Genomic DNA, 10,489 nt, shown 5'->3' on the forward strand with positions numbered 1-10,489 from the left:
CAGGACTGATTTCCTTTAGTATTGACTGCTTTGATCTCCTTGCAGTCCAAGGGACTCTCAAGAGTCTTCTCCAACACCACAGCTCAAAAGCAGCAATTCTTCAGTGCTCAGCTTTCTTTATAGTCCAACTCTCACATCCATATATGACTACTGGAAAAACCATGGCTTTGACTAGATGGACCTTTGTTGGCAAAGTAATCTCTGCTTTTCAATATGCTGTCTAGGTAGGTCATAGCTTTTCTTCCAAGGAGCAAGCATCTTTTAATTTCATGGCTGCAGTCACCATCTGCAGTGATTTTGGAGACCAAGAAAATAAATCTCACTGTTTACATTGTTTCCCCATCTATTTGCCATGAAGTGATGGGACCGGATGCCATGACCTTAGTTTTCTGAATGTTGAGTTTTAAGCCAACTTTTTCACTCTCCTCTTTCACTTCCATCAAGAGGCTCTTTAGTTCCTCTTCACTTTCTGCCATAAGGATATAGAATTAAACTTAGCTTATTTAGAGAGACACCTTTGTTTGACAGTGGTTGACACCAGTCTGGGACAAACACCCATTGCAGTGCTTTTTAACTGACATTTAATAAATGAAGCTTCATGAGTCTAGCTTAGCAAATGGAAACCAATAAAGGGACTGCAAACATCTTATAGTGAATAAGGTTGATTTTTCATCTTCGTGGGTTTTTTTCTCCCCACAGGACATTTTCCTGGACATCTATGTGATCATCACACTGTTGAATACTTTTTAGGAAGAGATGGGCAGAAACGGTATGGACCTAACAGGCAGATGATATTAAGAAGAGGTGGCAAGAATACACAGAACTATACAAAAAAGATCTTCACGACCCAGATAATCATGATGGTATGATCACTCACCTAGAGCCAGAATCCTGGAGTGTGAAGTCAAGTGGGCCTTAGGAAGCATTACTATGAACAAAGCTAGTGGAGGTGATGGAATTCCAGCTGAGCTATTTCAAATCCTAAAAGATGATGCTGTGAAAGTGTTCCACTCAATATGCCAGCAAATTTGGAAAACTCAGCAGTGCTGTGGCAGGACTGGAAAAGGTCAGTTTTCATTCCAATCCCAAAGAACGTTCAAATCACCGCACAATTGCACTCATCTCACACACTAGCAAAGTAATCCTCAAAATTCTCCAAGCCAGGCTTCAACAGTATGTGAACCAAGAATTTCCAGATGTTCAAGCTGGATTTAGAAAAGGGAGAGGAACCAAGGGTCAACTGCCAACATCTATTGATTCATAGAAAAAGCAAGAGAGTTTCAGAAAAACATCTACTTCTGCTTTATTGACTACACCAAAGCCTTTGACTGTGTGGATCACAACAAACTGTGAAAAATTCTTCAAGAGATGGGAATACCACACCACCTTACTTGCCTCCTGAGAAATCTGTATGCAGGTCAAGAAGCAACAGTAAGAACCAGACAGGGAACAACGGAATGGTTCCAAATTGGGAAAGGAGTACATCAAGGCTATGTATTGTCACCCTGCTTATTTAACTCATACACAGAGCACATCATGTGAAATGCCAGGCTGGATGAAGTACAAGCTGGAATCAAGATTGCTGGGAGAAATATCAATAATCTCATATATGCAGATGACACCACCTTTATAGAAGAAAGTGAAAAGGAACTAAAGAGCCCCTTGATGAAAGTGAAAGAGGAGAGTGAAAAAGCTTGCTTAAAACTCAATATTAAAAAACTAAGATCATGGCATCTGGTCCCATCACTTCATGGCAAATAGATGGAGAAACAATGGAAACAGTGAGAGACTTTATTTTCTTGGTCTCCAAAATCACTGCAGATGGTGACTGCAGCCATGAAATTAAAAGATGCTTGCTCCTTAGAAGAAAAGCTATGACCTACCTAGATAGCATATTGAAAAGCAGAGACATTACTTTACCAACAAACGTCCCTCTATTCAAAGCTATGGTTTTGGCAGTAGTCATGTATGGATGTGAGAGTTGGACTATAAAGAAAGCTGAGCACCAAAGAATTGCTGCTTTTGAACTGTGCTGTTGGAGAAGACTCTTGAGTGTCCTTTGGACTGCAAGGAGATCAAAGCAGTCAATACTAAAGGAAATCAATCCTGAATATTCACTGGAAGGGCTGATGCTGAAACTCCAATACTTTGGCCACCTGATGGGAAGAACTGACTCATTGGAAAAGACCCTGATGCTGGGCAAGATTGAAGGTGCGAGGAGAAGGGGACAACAGAGGATGAGATGGTTGGATGGCATCACCGACTCGATGGACTTGAGTTCGAGTAAGCTCCAGGAGCTGGTGATGGACAGGGAAGCCTGTCATGCTGTGGTCCATGGGGTCACAAAGAATCAGATACGACTGAATGATTGAACTGCCTGACTGGGCAGAAAGTACACAGCACCTTTTTAAGTCTCAGGTACTTAAGGTTACAATGATCACTCTATTCCTAAAGTTCCTTTTGTCCCTTCCCCAAACTCTCTATATCTTCTATCTCAGCCAGTGTTACCGAGGTATATGCAAATACAGTCCTCCATCATTTAGAATGGACCAGAAGGAAATGGCAACCCACTCCAGTGTTCTTGCCTGGAGAATCCCAGAGACGGAGGAGCCTGGTAGGCTGCCATCTATGGGGTTGCACAGAGTCAGACACAACTAAAGCAACTTAGCAGCAGCAGACTACCTCATATGTTGTGGTATATATGTTCATGCTTCGAAAGCATCTTCCAGCTTAAGAGCTGCTCCTACCCACATAGTTCATCAGAATTGATTCCTGGTCCTCAGGTGTCTTGAACATCTTATACTTCCCTCCCACATATTAGTATTGCTAGTGGGTTGAATATGGATGAGATGACTGTGTGCTGGTGGCACCAATTGTTGAAAAACACACATTAAAACACTTGTTGATGAGCTCAGACATTGGATTCATTTTGGCTTTAAGATTACCCAGTGACACTATGCTATATTTAAAACAAATAACCAACAACAACCTACTGTACAGCACATGGAATTCTGCTCAGTGTTATATGGCAGCCCGGATGGGAGAGGAGTTTGGGAGAAAATAGTGGTAGTTTAGTCACTAAATAATGTCTGACTCCTGCAACCCCATGGACTGTAGCCTGCCAGACTCCTCTGTCCGTGGGATTCTCCAGGCAAGAATACTGGAGTGAGTTGCCATGCCCTCCTCCAAGGGATCTTCCTAACCCAGGGATTGAACCCAGGTCTCCTGCATTGGAGGTGGATTCTTTACCATCTGAGCCACCAGGGAAGCCTTGGGGTAAATAGATACATGTATTTGCACGGCTGAGTCCTTTCACTGTGCACATGAAACTATCACAACACTGTTAATTGGCTATACTCCAGTACAAAATAAAAAGCTAAAAAAAAAAATTACCAATGACAGACCACAATCTTATCTTTAATTTATTACAAAAACCTTACTGCAGTGGGAGAAGATTCTAAATAGCTGTATTTTATTTTTGTTTTTATTTGACACTCACCTTTTTTTAATTTGAGATTTACTACATTCAATTGTACTAATTTTGTAATAATAGTGAGCAAAGCACATATTCCAAGTATAGAAAGGAGATTATGATTCAAGTGAAAAAAGAAGTTAAGTGATGAACTGAATCACTTGTGTATAGACAAAATGGCCAGTGTTATAGTCAATTCAGACATGTATGGTCTTTTGTACTGTTACCAACTCTTCACATATTATAGCATAAATATAGTTTGATAATTTTTCCATCAAAACTCCAAGAGTTGGCTTGGGATAAAATGCTAAAGATATAATTCAAAAATAAAGCATCTCTTTGGCTGCCTTCAAAATTCAAATGAAACAAAACATCCATTAAAGCATATTTCCATATTTCCAGCCTTATTCTCCACATCCAGGAACTGAAAATGTTAAAAAAAAAAAAGATTGGACAATCAGAGTTGTGAGGAAAGATGAATGGCACTAAGGTTATTTCCAGTCTCCTATGAGCCTTTCAACATACATGTCCCTGGGTGGAGGCCGGGGTCAGCCTCTAACAGTGTAGCACCCAGCCAGACCTTCAAACTCCTGATCCTGCGGGGCGCACCGAGAGCTCGGACAGCCTAAGGGTGACTGGCATGAGGCCAATTTCCCACCCAAATAAAACCCCTTAGAAACAATGTCAACACCATTTTTCTAGATCCCACATGTACGCGTTAATATACGATATTTGTTTTTCTCTTTCTGACTTACTTCCTTCTGTATAACAGGCTGTAGGTTCATCTACCTCACTAGAACTGACTCAAATTTCTTCTCCACCTATTTGCAGGGAAGGAATGGAGATGTCAGTATATAGAATGGACTTGTGGATGCAGCGGGGGAAGGAAAGACTGGGACAACGGGAGAAAGTAGCATCGATATATGCACACTGCCACGTGTAAAACAGAGAGCTGGTGAGAAGTTGGTATGTAACACGGGGAGCCCAGCTCAGCGCTCTGTGATGACCTAGAGGGGTATGGCAGTGGGATGGGCGAGAGAGGATACAGGTGTAATTGTGGTTGATTCACATTGTTGTGTGACAGAAACCAACACAACATTGTAAAGCAAAAGTAATAAGCTTCCAATTAAAATTAATTAATTAATTTTAAAAATAAATTAATTAAAATTAAAGAATAATATATTTTTAAAAAAGAAAGTCAGCAGAGGGCCAGTCCTGCTTTCCCAAAACACTTGCAGAGTGGGAAATTTAAGGCCTCTCAAAGGTTGAATTACATAAAACTAGAAATTTTTTGGTTTTTTTAGAACCAAATGTTTTGGTTCTCATTGGTTAGAAGGACTTAGGAATTGCCGGCAGAATCCATTTCCAGGTCATGGGCTACCTGCACAGTTCTCTACCCCAGGGCCCCATCAAAACCCTAGAGTTATGATACTTTTATACACATGTATTTCTAAAACCATTCAGGGATCCACTATAAAACATAAACCCAATAACCAATTATGTAATCAAAAATATAAAATCAATAACAAGGCTTCCATCAATCAACAAATAACTCTTCAAACTGGGCCCTGGTGAGTAAATCTTCTCTTACCACATCAGTGTTTTTCTATTTTATACATTTCCCTCCCTAGACACAGTTGTGTTTAGTAAATAATAATGCTCTAGGTCGGAGAAGGCAATGGCACCCCACTCCAGTAGTCTTGCTTGGAAAATCCCATGGATGGAGGTGCCTGTTAGGCTGCAATCCATGGGGTCGCTAAGAGTCGGACACGACTGAGCGACTTCACTTTCACTTTTCACTTTCATGCATTGGAGAAGGAAATGGCAGCCCACTCCAGGGTTCTTGCCTGGAGAATCCCAGGGACGGGTGGGCTGCCATCTATGGGGTCGCACAGAGTCGGACACAACTGAAGTGACTTAGCATAGCAATACTCTAGGTATTCTTCTGACAGGATAAACTGACTCTCAGTTCAGTTCAGCTCAGTCGTGTCTGACTCTTTGTGACCCCATTAGCTGCAGCATGCCAGGCCTCCCTGTCCAACAACAACTCCTGGGGCCTACCCAAACTCATGTCCATTGAATCGGTGATGCCATCCAACCATCTCATCCTCTGTTATCCCCTTCTCCTCCTGCCCTCAATCTTTCCCAGCATCAGGGTCTTTTCAAATGAGTCAGGTCTTCGCATCAGGTGGCCAAAGTATTGGAGTTTCAGCTTCAGCATCAGTCCTTCCAATGAAAACCCAGGACTGATCTCCTTTAGGATGGACTGGTTGGGTGTCCTTGCAGTCCAAGGGACTCTCAAGAGTCTTCTCCAACACCACAGTTCAAAAGCATCAATTCTTCTGTGCTCAGCTTTCTTTATAGTCCAACTCTCACATCCATACATGACTACTGGAAAAACCATAGCCTTGACTAGACGGACCTTTGTTGACAAAGTAATGTCTCTGCTTTTTAATATGTTATCTAGGTTGGTCATAACTTTGCTTCCAAGGAGTAAGCATCTTTTAATTTCATGGCTGCAGTCACCATCTGCAGTGTTTTGGAGCCCCCCAAAAAAAAGTCTGTCACTGTTTCCTCTGTTTCCCCATCTATTTGCCATGAAGTGATGGGACCAGATGCCATGATCTTAGTGTTCTGAATGTTGAGCTTTAAGCCAGCTTTTTCACTCTCCTCTTTCACTTTCATCAAGAGGCTCTTCAGTTCTTCTTCACTTTCTGCCATAAGGGTGGTGTCATCTGCATATCTAAGGTTATTGATGTTTCTCCTGGCAATCTTGATTCCAGCTTGTGCTTCATCCAACCCAGCGTTTCTCATGATGTACTCTGCATAGAAGTTAAATAAGCAGGGTGACAATATACAACCTTGACGTACTCCTTTCACAATTTGGAACCAGTCTGTTGTTCCATGTCCAGTTCTAACTGTTGCTTCCTGACCTGCATACAGGTTTCTCAAGAGGCAGGTCAGGTGGTCTGGTAGTCCCATCTCTTTCAGAATTTTCCACAGTTTATTGTGATCCACACACTCAAAGGCTTTGGCATAATCAATAAAGTAGAAATAGATGTTTTTCTGAAACTCTTTTGCTTTTTGGTGATCCAGCAGATGTTGGCACTAAGCATGGACAATACAATATTCCTACAGTAAAAGGCTCAGTATCCACTTTGTCTGTAAATCCGTTCTTTAGTTGATAATGTCCATCCTTGAGCTCTGACTGCTCTTCATGACTCCAAACATGCATCTTTCTTTTCCCCTGGACTTCCCTACATCCCTGTTTCAAGAATACCAGAAGCCCACGTGGACTCTCCATGCCCAGCTCACCATTTCTGCACGAGGGTCCTGTAGAGCATCAGGTGTCTCCATGGTGCTGCCAGGACTCCCTCCTCCTCATCAACGGCCACATTCTCCTGGGTCTATGTCTGCTTTGTCTTTGCTTCCCCTGTTCTCACGTCCTCCTCCCCTTCCTAGGTCAGATCTTCATACCTGTATGTTGTGCTCAGTCATGTCTGACTCTGCGACCCCATGGACTGTAGCCCCCAGGCTCCTCTGTCTGTGGAATTCTCCAGGCAAGAATACTGGAGTGGGCTGTCATTTCCTCCTTCATACCTGACTCGGAGCCACTTCAGCAGCTTCCCAGCTGACCTTCTGGTCCTCCAGTGAGACACTTTGCTATCTCTCCATGCAACATGCAATGAAGTCCTAACACTTTCATCTGGAGTTCAAAGAAAACCCTTCTCTTCTGAATCATTCAGGCTTTTTCCAGCCCTATTTCCATGCCATGTCCATCTAACCCTTTGGATGCCACCTTCCCCAGGACCTACCCAGCTCTGTCCAGTTCAGCACATTTGCCCCCGTGTTCAGAGGGCCGCGTCCTTCAAGGAACTGATGCTGGTTGACACCTCCTCCTTCATGAATTCCTGGTCCAAACCCCTGACCTCTTCCAAGATCCCCCCGGTTATCATCAACCCTCCTTCTCCAAACATCTGAACCTGGATTGCAGGATTTGTCCTATCTTGCTTTATACCATAGTTATTTATTTTATACCTGAGTCTTTCTCCCATAAAACTGGAAACTTCCTGAAAGCAGAGACTATGTCCTATTTATTCTTGCATCGACCACAAATTCTAGCAAAATTCCTTGTTTATAGTGGGTGCTTTTTAAGTATTTGTGATAAGAATGGACAAAAGTCTCATGAAATTCAGAGTAGACTAATCTATAAGATGAATCAGCTTTTTAGGAAATGTTAAGAAAAGATGTCTTGTTTTTCTTTTTATGTTTTTAAGTCTATATATTGATTAACAAGATGTTGTACATTGGTACCATGTGCTGTGGAAATTAATAAGACAGGAGAAAAGAGAAAACTGGTGGAGAAAATCAGTTCCACCAAAACTTGGTTGATGACATACGTAAAAAAAAATTTACAAACCCTCCCTATTAGCTTTCCCAGAATGTTGCATTTGAGTTGTTTCCCTTGTAAAAGAAAAAATTTCGTAAATACTTAGAACCTAATGGGGAATACGCAAGAGTCCCTCAGAAGTTCTTCAGTCACATAATATATTTCTTCTTTACTTTTGGACTCAAAGAAAAGGGATGACAGAGAGACTGAAAGGAAAAGGAAGGAGGGGAGGAGAGAGGCGGGCTGGGGAAGAGTGGTGGGAGAGAATGAAAGCACCAGAAGTGATTTACAACCCGGCTGGTGTCCAGTGCGCTCAGCGCTCTGCCCTCTGGTCCCCGGCTGGCTTTGATCTTCCTAGCAGCTCATCCCATCTGCTCTCTGGAGAAGCTGGAGAGACCAAGGGTCAGAGCAATGTTAGTTCTTCCCTGGTCGAACCTCAGCTCTCCCCAGAGTCCTGCTTCCTTGCTGCTTTTACTGGGGCTAAAATCAACAACCTGCACGTTGTTGTGGAGTGAATTTTGCTTGTGTGCACTCAGTCGTGTCCAACTCTTTTGCATTGGACTGTAGCCCACCTGGGTCCTCTGTCCATGGGATTTCCCAGGCAAGAATACTGGAGTGGTTTGCCATTTCCTTCTCCAGGGGCTCTTCCCGACCCAGGGATGGATTGAACCCACGTCTACCTGTGTCTGCTGCACTGCGGGTGGGTTCTTTACCTACTGAGCCACCAGAAGAGCCTTTGTGATCTCCAACAAGAGGCTCCAGTCCTGGCAACCATGACTGTGTTTGGAAATAGTCCTTGAGGTGTGACCAGGTCACAGGATGAGGTTACAGTGGACTGAAATGGACCCGAAGCCAGTGGCTGCTGCCTTTGTAAGAGAAAAGAGAAGGAGGTTTGGACATGGACACACTGATGCACAGAGGCCAGACAACTCGTGATGATGGAGGCAGAGGTTGGAGGATGCGGCTTTTAGCCCAGGATTCCCAGGTGGGAAGAGTCAGGAAGGACTCCTCCCTGAAGCTTTAGAGGGAGCACAGCCCTGCCGACACCTGACTTCAGACCTCTGGCCCCCAAGAGTGTGAGGAACATGCTCTTGATGTTTGAAGCCCCCCCAGTTCATGGTACTTTGTATGGCAGCCCCAAGAAACCAGTATAGGCACTGAAGACACCGAGCTGTTGGAGGGAATCTCAGACCCGAGAAGGAGGCTGTCAAAGTTGTCTCCTCCTGAGATCAAAGTTAACCCATTTACCCAGAGGGCTAAAGAATGTGGTTTGCTCTACTTAGAAACTACTCTGTAATACTAAGTTCTAGCTGGGCAATTTCATTTTATCAATGTTTAAAATCTCCAGCCAAAGGAAGAAGCTGTCTTGGAAGAAGAGAAGAAAGAAGAAGAATTAACAAATGCCTGGCACCTAGTAGGTATTTAATAAGCACTCATCAAGTGAATGAGTGAAGCGAAAGGAAATAGAAATATCAGAAGACATCGTAAGACATAAAGTCAGAGCCTCTGATCTGCCAAAATAAAAAGTTTTCACAAGCTGAGCTGAGCTACACAAGAGCACAGGCTTAAGACTAGAGATTCACCAAGTCAAGAGCTGCTTGTATAACATAAAATATGCGTAAAGTAACACACGACAGCACTGCAGAAAGCACTATACGATCAAGGAAATTAAACGTCTTCCTACGTGGATGGTCAGGGGGACAGATCTGTAGTGTGTACTCCCTGCTCAGGGGAAAAAATGCAAAAAGTCAAAATTGATGGATCTATAGATTCTTGTACTGAGTGAAGTCAGTCATACCAAGAAAGACATACCAAGAAAGACAAATACCATACGATACTACTTATGTATGGAATTTTTTTTAAAAGGCTAGAAATGAACTTATTTACAAAACTGAAGTATATTTACAGATGTAGAAAATAAACTTGTGGTTACTGGGGGTAAGGCCAGGAGATTTAAATTGGGAGCTTGAGATTGACATATATACACTGCTAGGTCACTTCAGTTGTGTCCGACTCTGTGCGACCCCATAGACAGCAGCCCACCAGGCTCCCCCGTCCCTGGGATTCTCCAGGCAACAACACTGGAGTGGGTTGCCATTTCCTTCTCCAATGCATGAAAGTGAAAAGTGAAAGTAAAGTCGCTATATATACACTACTACACATAAAATAGATAACTGAGGACCTATTCTCTAACTCAGGGAACTCTACTCAATACTCTGTAATGACAGGTATGGGAAAAGATTCTGAAAAAGAGTGGATAAATGTATATGTGTAACTGAATCACTTTGTTGTACAGCAGAAACTAACATTGTACATCAAGGGTACTCCAATAAAAAAATTTTAAATAAAAAAATTAAAAGTCAAAATAACTGATTATGATATGAGCAACTAATTTTATCCCTCCTCTCCCTTCCCCCCAAATTAAACCTGCCCCATTTCATTACCCTGCTCTCAGCGGAAATGCTGTCATCAGCAATCTGTCTAGTTGAACATTTCTTCAGTAACTTCCCGCCACCACATGAACTGAGCTTCCATTCCTTTTCTGCCCCTTGGGTCCAACAGAGCCTTCTGGGATGATGAAAATGTCCTGTATCTGCACCCCTAACCAGGCAGAATCCACTAACCAC

The sequence above is a fragment of the Bubalus kerabau genome, chromosome 12 (assembly GCF_029407905.1).
Source record: "Bubalus kerabau isolate K-KA32 ecotype Philippines breed swamp buffalo chromosome 12, PCC_UOA_SB_1v2, whole genome shotgun sequence".
In the NCBI taxonomy this organism is placed as follows: domain Eukaryota; kingdom Metazoa; phylum Chordata; class Mammalia; order Artiodactyla; family Bovidae; genus Bubalus; species Bubalus kerabau.